At 36.3% G+C, this 10,529-nt stretch overlaps 1 pseudogene; it reads left to right on the top strand.

Moving 5' to 3' along the window:
• The first annotated feature begins 397 nt into the window (after positions 1-397).
• On the top strand, positions 398-1,241 carry LOC143554290 (reticulon-like protein B11 pseudogene; annotated as a pseudogene).
• Positions 1,242-10,529: the final 9,288 nt, after the last annotated feature.

Genomic DNA, 10,529 nt, shown 5'->3' with positions numbered 1-10,529 from the left:
GTGCATAATGTCAGTAGTTCATAGTCTAGTGTCTGTAATCGAGTCTGTAATGTTAATTATGTTTTATATATGTCTTAAGCGAAGTTGTTAACAAGTTCGCCTAGGCGAAGTTGTTAACAATTCAAGCGAAGTTATGGACAACTTCGCCTGAACATGCCAGGCGAAGTTACGGCTGTTTGGTTGAATCAGTTGTTCGTGTTAGTTTGTTCGAGTTGTTACGAGAGCTATAACGTGTGTCTGTAAACGTGATATCGTATCACGTGTTTGAGTTATTATATAACGTGTGTTCGTTTCGTGTGTTCGTGTGATTCGTGTTCTATACTCGTAACGATCTACGCAGGGATTCCGCACCTGAGTAGATCGAGATATCTCGTGCGATCCATCCAGGGAACCTACAATGGGCGAATTCCGTCCAATCTCCGTCCACCACGCTCTCGGCGGTGGCCCAGTTGCTGATACATTGCTATGGAGGAAATGTTACGGAGGTGTTATGTTGTTAATTGGTTCAACTGTCATGTGGGTTTTGTTTGAACGAGCTGGATATAATTTCTTATCCTTTGTAGCTAATTCTCTTTTGCTTTTGGTTGTGATCTTGTTCTTTTGGGTGAAATCGGCTTCGCTTCTTAACCGGCCGTTGCCTCCGATTCCTGATTTGGATATATCTGAAGAGTCTGTTCTGATTGCTGCTGATGAGATCAGAGTTTGGGTTAATCGGGCTTTAGCAACCGTTCATGAAATTGCGGTTGATGGGAACTTGAGGACTTTAGTTCTGGTTGCTTTTGGATTATGGATGGTTTCTTGTATTGGTAGTTTGTTTAATTTTCTTACACTGGTTTATATTGGGGTGCTTCTTAGCTTGTCGGTTCCTTTGTTATATGATACGTTCCAGCCTCAAATAGATGAAAAGTTGATAGTTGTGCACAAGAACATGAGTGTGGTGTTAAAGAAAGTTGATCTCATCTTGCAAAACATTCCAATGGCTCAAAAGAAGCAAAAGAAGACTGAATAAGCCAAAGGTTTCTTTTACCAGCTGCTCAAGATCAAAACCCTGATATATATGTGAAATCTATATAGAAGAGTTGACAGACCGGATCTCAAAAGTTGCTTTTGTTTTTGATGTTGCCATAAGTGGTTGTTAGATTTCCAGTTGGTGCAAGTTTTTGACACGTTTATCCCACGAGAACTAAACATGTTTGAAGAGTTTAAGGTGTGAGTATATATGTGAATCACTCGTGACTGTTAATCTGGTGTGGTGTATGCTCTCAACCGTTTGATGGTTGGAAGGAGTTATAGTATCGCTATTTTCGTTTCGAAAAAAAAAAAAAACTTATGAGTTATTGAGGAGATTGAAAAGATTGGTGCTGAAATAGTGATTGAAGATGATGTTGAAGAGGGTGAAATAGTTGAGGAGAATGTTGAACACGAGATCCCTGAAGTTGAAAAGTCAGATGTATGTCAAGACACAGCAGGTGATGATACAGAATGGGAGGAGCAGCCTAGATGGAAGGAAGGCTATGCTCATTGGTTTATCAAAACTAAGAAGCCTGCTGTTCCAACCATGTTCAAGAAAAGTTATAATATCAAAGGCTATGCTGAATCAAAGAAAGGAATTATCTGTTGGCTATATGATGAACAGTTAAAAGTGTTCGTGGTGAAAAGATATGATGAGATCCAATACTTTAAGAGGACGTTGAGATCTCTCAATACATTGCCTGAATGTGAGGTGAAGGATTTGGCTAGATTGGGGTTGATTAATAGAAGTGACGACAACATGGCCAGAGTTATTGGGAAGATCGTGTGGAAAGAAAGTATTAAAGAAAAGAAGTTTGAGTTATTAAAGCCACAGAAGGGAAAGCTAGTGGAAGATAAAGAAAGGGGAATGAGAGCAGATGGCAAGCCTTTGATGGTAATGAAGTACAAACCGATTCGGTGTCTTAAAGATGTGCCGATGAAGACAATGCCCAAGGATGTGTTCAAGAACCTTAAATGGTGGTATGTTGATTGCCAGACTGCTGAAGCCGTGATGGAAGACGAAGACGAACAAGAAGTGCTAAGAGTGTATGATCCGATGAATCTTGTTAATTTATCGAAAGCTAATCTGCAGGTGTTAAATGAAAAGAAGATATTTTATATTCCTGCTTGGAAAGACGAAGCGAGGAAATATCAGCGAGTAGTCACGGTATGTGTGAGAGAAGGAGTACATGCATGAAGACAAAGAGATTGAAGGTTACAAGACACGTGCTTGAAGATCAAGACATGAAGCTACTGCCAAGGGGGAGTCTGTTGGTGCATAATGTCAGTAGTTCATAGTCTAGTGTCTGTAATCGAGTCTGTAATGTTAATTATGTTTTATATATGTCTTAAGCGAAGTTGTTAACAAGTTCGCCTAGGCGAACTTGTTAGTCAAGCGAAGTTATGGACAACTTCGCCTGAACATGCCAGGCGAAGTTGTCGTGTATAAATAGTCCTAGGTTACGGCTGTTTGGTTGAATCAGTTGTTCGTGTTAGTTTGTTCGAGTTGTTACGAGAGCTGTAATGTGTGTCTGTAAACGTGATATCGTATCACGTGTTTGAGTTATTATATAACGTGTGTTCGTTTCGTGTGTTCGTGTGATTCGTGTTCTTACTCGTAACGATCTACGCAGGGATTCCGCACCTGAGTAGATCGAGATATCTCGTGCGATCCATCCAGGGAACCTACATAATGATTGATGTTATATGCTTGGTTTTATGATACATTACCTTTAGATATACTATCTAGAGAACGAAGAACCCGGAAAGGCGATAAAAAGGCCTAAGCACTAGGAAAACGCAAAGGTAACACACGAAACACTCGTTTAGGGGCTGCTTAGGATTAGATATTGACGTGCTTGTTATTAGCCTATGAAAAAATTCAGGGACATCAGAGATCATATGAATGAGTCCCTGTCCAAATTTGGTAATATTTTGATAAACGGAGAATATTTGGCTATTTTAATACCGTTTATTGGTGATTTATTGGGAAAAATATTTAACCAATTGGAAAATTAGGAAATTTTGTGGAGAACTCATAAATGTCATTGTAAGATCACACATGAATTTTGGGGTCCATTGGAGAACCCTAGATTTGATTTGTGGATTCTTGTTTAATCGAGTTTTAACTGCCGAATTATGCGAACAAATGTATTTTAGCTAAAGAGTTAGTTTCTGAAAATTTTTAGGGATTATATAATGATATTTTGATCACTCAGAAAAATAATCGGATTTTTTGAGTATCGTTTGGTATAAACGGGAGATTTATCGGATAAAAATAATATTAAAAAAATTATAAATAAATAAACAAGTTCAATAATTCTGGAATTATTTTTATAAACATCTGCACATTTTAATTTTTTAGTATAAAAATTCTCCTTTCTGACAATGAAACACTATACAAGGAGAGAAATCTGGTACTACATTGTCTCTTGTATCACATCTTAAAGTATTAAAATATTTACGCCAAGTTTGTATGGCATATTTGGCAAGTGTAACAATTAAAAACCCCAATGAAAAACGTATAGAAGACATCCCATTGGTACGAAAATATTCATATGCGTTTCCCGACAAATTACTTGGATTACCACCAAACCGACAAGTTTAATTTTGAATTGACCTAATACCAGGAGCACCTCCAATCGCTAAAGCACCTTACCGACTTGCATGTTCTAAAATGCAACAACTATCTAATCAATTGCAAGAATTACTGGATAGGGATTTTATACGTCCTAGCTATTCGCCGTGGGGAGCACCGGTTTTATTTGTGAAAAAGAATGATGGAAGTGTCCAAATGTGTATTGATTATCGGGAATTGAACAAAGTAACCATTAAGAATATGTATCCCCTTCCTCGAATTGAGGATTTGTTTGACCAACTTCAGGGAGCAAAATACTTTTCAAAAATTGATCTTAAATCTGATTATCGCCAAACGAAAATTCAAGAAAAAGATGTTTCAAAAATAGTCTTTCGGACTCGGTATGGTCATTATGAATTCTTAGGTATGCCTTTTGGGTTAACCAACGCATCAGCGGTATTTATAGATATTATAAACTGACTATGCAAACCTTACCTAGATAAGTTCGTGATAGTTTTCATTGACGACATTTTAATATATTCGAAAAGTAAGGAGGAACATGAGAAGCACCTACGGGTAATTTTAGAGTTGTTAAGATAGGAGAAGTTGTACGCAAAGTTGTCCAACTGTGAATTTTGGCAAGAAATTCAGGTATATCCCAATAAAACATAAGCTATTAAGAATTGGCAAGCACCTAAATCACTGAAAGAAATCCGTCAATTTCTGGGATTGGCTGGATATTGCCGACGTTTCATTGAAAACTTTTCCAGCACTGCCCAACCCTTAACCCTCCTAACTCAAAAGGATCGAATGTATGACTGGGGAGAAGAACAAGAAATGGCCTTCCAACTGTTAAAACAAAAGTTATGTGAAGCTCCAATATTAACTCTTCCAGAAGAAACTGATGACTTGGTAGTTTATTATGAAGCATCTCGTAATGGATTAAGATTCAAATTTATGCAAAGAAACAAAGTAGTAGTGTATGCTTCCCGACAACTAAAAGTGCACGAAAAGAATTATACCACTCATGATCTAGAAGTGGAGTAATCATTGCACTTTAGATTTGGAGACACTACTTGTATGGTACCAAATGGACAATTTACACGGACCACAAAAGCCTACAATACATATTTGACCAAAAAAACTAAATATGAGGCAAAGAAGATGGGTATAACTGTTAAATGAGTACGATTGTGAAATTAAATACAATCCAGGCAAGACTAATATAGTAGCCGATGCGTTGAGCCGAAAAGATAGAATTAAACCTTTGAAGGTATGAGCACTTGAAATGATTATCCAAAGTAGCCTTAATAAGCAAGTTCGTGTCGCCCAGGATGAAGCATTAAAAGAAAATCACTTAGAAAAATAAGACTTACACGGGAACGATACGAATTTTGAAAAGAAAACTGATGAAATACTTTGCTTCAAAAATCGAGTTTGGATTCCGAACCTTCATAATCTTCGTGAATTAATCATGGATGAAGCGCCCAAATCCAAATATTCTATTCATCCAGGTACTGATAAGACGTGAAAGAATTTTATTGGTGGCCTGGAATGAAAAAGGATATAGCCACGTATGTAAGTAAATGTGTGACTTGTGCTCGTGTTAAGGATGAATACAAAAAACCTTCGGGAATGTTACACAACCTGAAATACCCCAATGGAAATTGGAGCAAATTACAATGGACTTTGTAACACACCTTCCTAAGACATCTCGAGGACATAATGCAATCTGGGTAATAATTGACTGATTGACAAAATCTGCACACTTTCTTTCGATCCGTGACAACTGCACTACTGATAAACTAGCTCGAATTTACATTGATGAAATTGTATCTTGACACGCCACTTTTTACAATTATTTCAGATCGAAATAGTCACTTTACTTCTCATTTTTGGAAAGTTGTGCAAGAACTTTTAGGAACCCGAATAGACCTAAGCTTACCACCCTCAAACAGATGACCAATACGAAAGAACCATTCAAACTTTAGAAGATTTGCTTCATGCTTGTGTGTTAGACTTTAAAGGGAATTGGGATCAACACCTCCCACTCATTGAATTCTCTTACAATAATAGTTATCATAGTAGTATACAAGTCGCACTGTATGAAACATTATATAGGCGGAAATGTAGATCACCACTTTGTTGGACGGAAGTCGGTGATACTCAAGTTATGAGATCCGATTTGATTCAATAAACGACAGATAGAATTCATAAGATTAAACGTAAACTGAAAGCATCACTAGACTGACAAAAGAGTTATGTCGATGTTCGTAGAACGCTGTTATCCTTTGAAGTAGGCGATAAAGTGTTTCTCAAAGTTTCCCCTTGGAAGGGGGTCATAATATTTGGTAAAACCGGTAAGTTAGCTCCAAGATACATTGGACCTTTTGAGTTGCTAAAATTGGTCCTGTAACATACTGACTGAAACTGCCTTTAGAGTTGAGTACTATTCACGATGTTTTCCATGTATCAAACTTGAAAAGGTGTCTTACTGACGAAATGAAAATAGTACCACTGGGAGATAACATGTAGAAATAGTAGACGAGACAACCAAACAGTTACGACACGACAAAATTTCATTGGTAAAAGTTCGGTGGAACTCACAATGAGGACCCGAATATACTTGGGAATGAAAAGATGAATTCTGAAAGAAATACCCACACCTTTTCAATAAAAAGAAATACCCACACCTTTTCAATAAAAATAAAGTCGTTGATACATCGAATTTCGGGGACAAAATTTTTTAACATGGGAGAATGTGACATTCGTGACAAAATGAGGTACACATTATTTATTATGTGGTGAGTAAACAGTTAACCGGTTATTTTGTATTGAGTAAATGATTAACCGAATGATACTGATTATGTATGACCTGGATATATCGGGGGGCATATACAAGTTATATATGTATTATAACAACTAACATATTGATATTACATCCCTAGTATGTGCAAAACCGCTTAAACAAAAATACTCTTTGAATTTAAACCCGACCGTATGTATCAAAACAACCATTGTATCATCTATTAAGCCGAAAAAGACTTGTAAAACATTTATTTGAAATGTTTTAAGAAATTCATGAAAATATTTTGAATTTTTACGAGTTGGTACGTTTTTCTTAAATTAGAAAAATTAGCCGAAAAACACTCGTTTTTGCGTTGTTTATCAAACCCGAACTATTTTTATTATCAAAAACCGAATCCAACTAAATTTTTCCAGGGATTTAACGTGGGCACGCAAAACGAGGCATTAGTGGCCAAAAGAGAGGCCCAGTGGGCCCCTCATTAGACCATCTCCAATGCAAGAGAAAAATATGGCCCTTAGTTGCCCTTGATGATGTGGTTTCATGACATGGATGAGAGAGAGTGGAAGAAGCCCTTAGCCAAGGGCATGAAAAAGAAGAAGAAAAGTGTGTTTTGTGAGGGGAGATGTGGGACCTACATGTTAGATGCTTTTTGTAAAAGAATGGGGAAAGTGTTGGCATATGATGTGTCATAGTGCATGTGAGAAGGGCTTAAAGGAAGGGCTCTTTGCAATGTGGATGGTCTTAGGGCTGCCCCAAGTGAGGGGGTCCCACCCCCTTACATATCTTTATGTTTAAGTTAGTCCCTTGATCATTTTCACACTATAGCCTTAAACAACTTTTGGAACAGATGATTCGCTCTATTTCTAACCAAAACCTTAAGGCAAAAAGTCTATTTTGTTGGGTTTTGAACTTGTTTAAAGCTTGTTTTAATGATAAGAACATAGTTTGATTAGTGAAAATTATGTTTAACCATGTAAAATCCTTTAAAATGATCCAAAATATTTGTTGATCTTATACATGGTTACAAATCAGAATCATACACTTTTTTTTGACAGAAAACACGGATGAGGATGTTTATATTGCGATTTACGGTTTAAACACTCGAATTTAAACCCTAATCAAAACCCTATGTTACAAGGCTTGATGATTGATGTTATATGCCTAGTTTTATGATACATGACCTTTAGTTATACTATCTAGAGAACCAAGAACCCGGAAAGGCGATAAAAAGGCCTAAACACCCGGAAAACGCAAAGGGAACTCCCGAAACACTAGTTTAGAGGCTGTTTAGGATCAGATTACGACGAATTTGTTGTTAGCCTATGAAACTTTTCATGGAAATCAGGGATCATAAATGAGTCCATGTCCAAATATGGTAATTTTCGATAAACGGCGAATATTTGGCTATTTTATATTACCGTTTATTGGTGATTTATTGGGAAAAATAGTTAAACAGTTGGAAAATTATGAAATTTTGGGAAGAACTCAGAAATGTCATTGTAAGATCACACATGAAATTTGGGGTCCATTGGAGAATTCAAGATTTGGTTTGTGGATTCTTGTTTAATCGAGTTTTAACAGCCAAATTATGCGCAAAAAGGTATTTTAGCTAAAGAGTTAGTTTCTGTAAATTTTTCAGGGATTATATAATGATATTTTGACCACTCGAACAAATAATCGGATTTTTCGAGTATCGTTTGGTATAAAAGGGAGATTTATCGGATCAAAATAACATATAAAACAAATTTTTATAAATAAATAAATAAACAAGTTTAAAAATTCTGGAATTCTTTTTATAAACATCTGCACATTTTAATTTGTTAGTATAAAAATTCTCATCATTTATATATATTTAATAAAAAGTTATAATAATTTAAAGATTAAACAATATAGGTTTTGATAAATCCGACAACGTTATGATTAACGAGCTGACTGGTATATCAAAACATCAAAAGTGGTCAATTGTCATAGTTTTGAATAAATTTAGTAAAAAAAAGAACTTTTTACGAGATTCCCAGATGATTCAGGTGAATTGTACGTGTTTTGTACATTGAATCAGTATTAAAACGAAAACGAACCTTATAGCAAATCCAGGCATCTAAACCCTAAATTTCTTTTATAAATCGAATCATTTTATAAACAGTACATTTTAATTAAGTTTGTGTGATCTTACCTATTTCTGAAACGCGTAAACGACCAACTTGATCAGCCACGAAAAATAGTGAAACTGAGCAAAAACCGATTTTGATCATTAGGCATTGTACAACGTCACAATCTAAGACTACTGACATGTTCTGGGCGTAACAGCCATACCCAGACTAGATATACAGCCCGATTCAGTTTGAAGACTGTACTAGTATTAACAATGCAATACCAATTATAGGGATTGAGCTATAAACGAAGCATACCACTTACATCAGTGTGTTGCTGATACTGTATTACAATAAGGTGAGTTTCATAGCCGCTCTTTTAACGTGTTATGATGTGAATTATCTAAGTGCTAACACTTAAATGTCCCCACAAACACAAGTGATTAACTACTAGCCCGTGGCATGTGAATATTATTATTGGTTTGACAAACTCAGTCGACAGGGCCGGTGGAGAGTACCGGAACTATTACTCAATTGCATGTGACCATACAACTATAAATACTTACATGTTATGTGGTGTTAGACATAGTACTGCTTGTGGCATGTGGCAGATGTGGCCATGAGGAGTGACTGGGCAGTGAGGGGCCATGTGATAATCGCATGTCCAGGGTTCACTTGTGGCTTAGTATAATTACATCGTATACATACAAAACATGAATACTATGATTACGAATACTGGTTTCGTTTATTCATAGCTGACCCTTTTTAACATGCTTTTCAGGTATACCAAAATTGGAGTAATGTGTTTACGTGCTACATTTGCTGGAAGTAAATAAGACAACGGTAGATAGAAGCAAATATATTAATAAAGAATCAAGCGGCTGCGGACTGGTTAACGTTGTATAACGCCTAGTTTGTAAATAAAGTTAGAATGATGTAAAATAATGTAAATTAGTTTGTTAATGAATCTTTATAAACAACGTGGTTGATACCATAGGTGTCTGTTACATTTCTGTATTTCGCTTCCGATATCCTAGTCGGGGTGTGACATAATGTAAGGGCTTTGTGCCCGCACATTCCTAGACCCTAAGTTCTAAGAAAGATCTACACTTATGCATACACATGCCAGCAATCGAAAGCAAAATAAATTTTCTTTTTATGATGAAAATGGCCCTAATTTTATTATCCGCTTTAGAACCAAAAATATTTGAGTCAGCCTTGTGAATGTGCCATCACATTTAAGCAATCACATCTAAGCCTTGTCGATATTCAGCCTTATCAGTTGAGGTCGTCTGATGAGATTCAAAGTAGCCAATAAATCTAAAGTGTTCAGCCTTTCAGGTAGAAACTCAGGAAAGCTATCTTCAAGCGATGGGCCCGTGACACACTCAAGTTATTTGGTTTTCAAGTTAGTGCCCTGGTTATCAATAATTAAAATGTGTTTCAGTTATATTTTTATTATTCTCCCACTGTTGAGTGAGGCGATATGCATTCCCCGATGAAAATAATTTATTATTAGAGTGAGGCGATATATTTGAATACTAACTAAACAACCATTAAGTATGAATGGTGGTTTAGACATCCCCACTCACATTGTCTTGGCATTTTGACAAACACTTGGCAGGCAAGAACAAGATTTTGCAAATATCATCAACTCACAACACTTTGTATTTCTAGTAGATGTACGTACATCCATCTATTTTAACACCGCCTCTCAAAACAGGTCACTTTCTGCTTCTCTTCATTCTTAATACGCTAGTCTCTCTCGGGTTGGGTTAATCGGGTTTCGAGTATTCGACCTAGAAATACAATAGCCATAGAATTTGAAATCGAATGAATATGTGTGAGTCTAAAACCAGAACGAGTTTCTTCCAAATTGAATTAGAACGATTCGGGTTTGGGTTCCATCGATACAATTTGTATTTATGAGCATATAGACAGACCAAAGACTTTTCTTGCATAAAACGTGATATAAATATCTGTAGGTAGGGTATATGCCATATAGACCAAAAACTGAAACATCCAAACTAGTCCAAAAACC

Source organism: Bidens hawaiensis, unplaced genomic scaffold (genome assembly GCF_021521415.1).
Source record: "Bidens hawaiensis isolate Kalapana, Puna unplaced genomic scaffold, B.hawaiensis_p1.1 tig00017578_1, whole genome shotgun sequence".
Taxonomy (NCBI): domain Eukaryota; kingdom Viridiplantae; phylum Streptophyta; class Magnoliopsida; order Asterales; family Asteraceae; genus Bidens; species Bidens hawaiensis.
The sequence above is the reverse complement of the archived record's forward strand: the minus strand, read 5'-3'. Positions and strand labels throughout refer to the sequence as shown.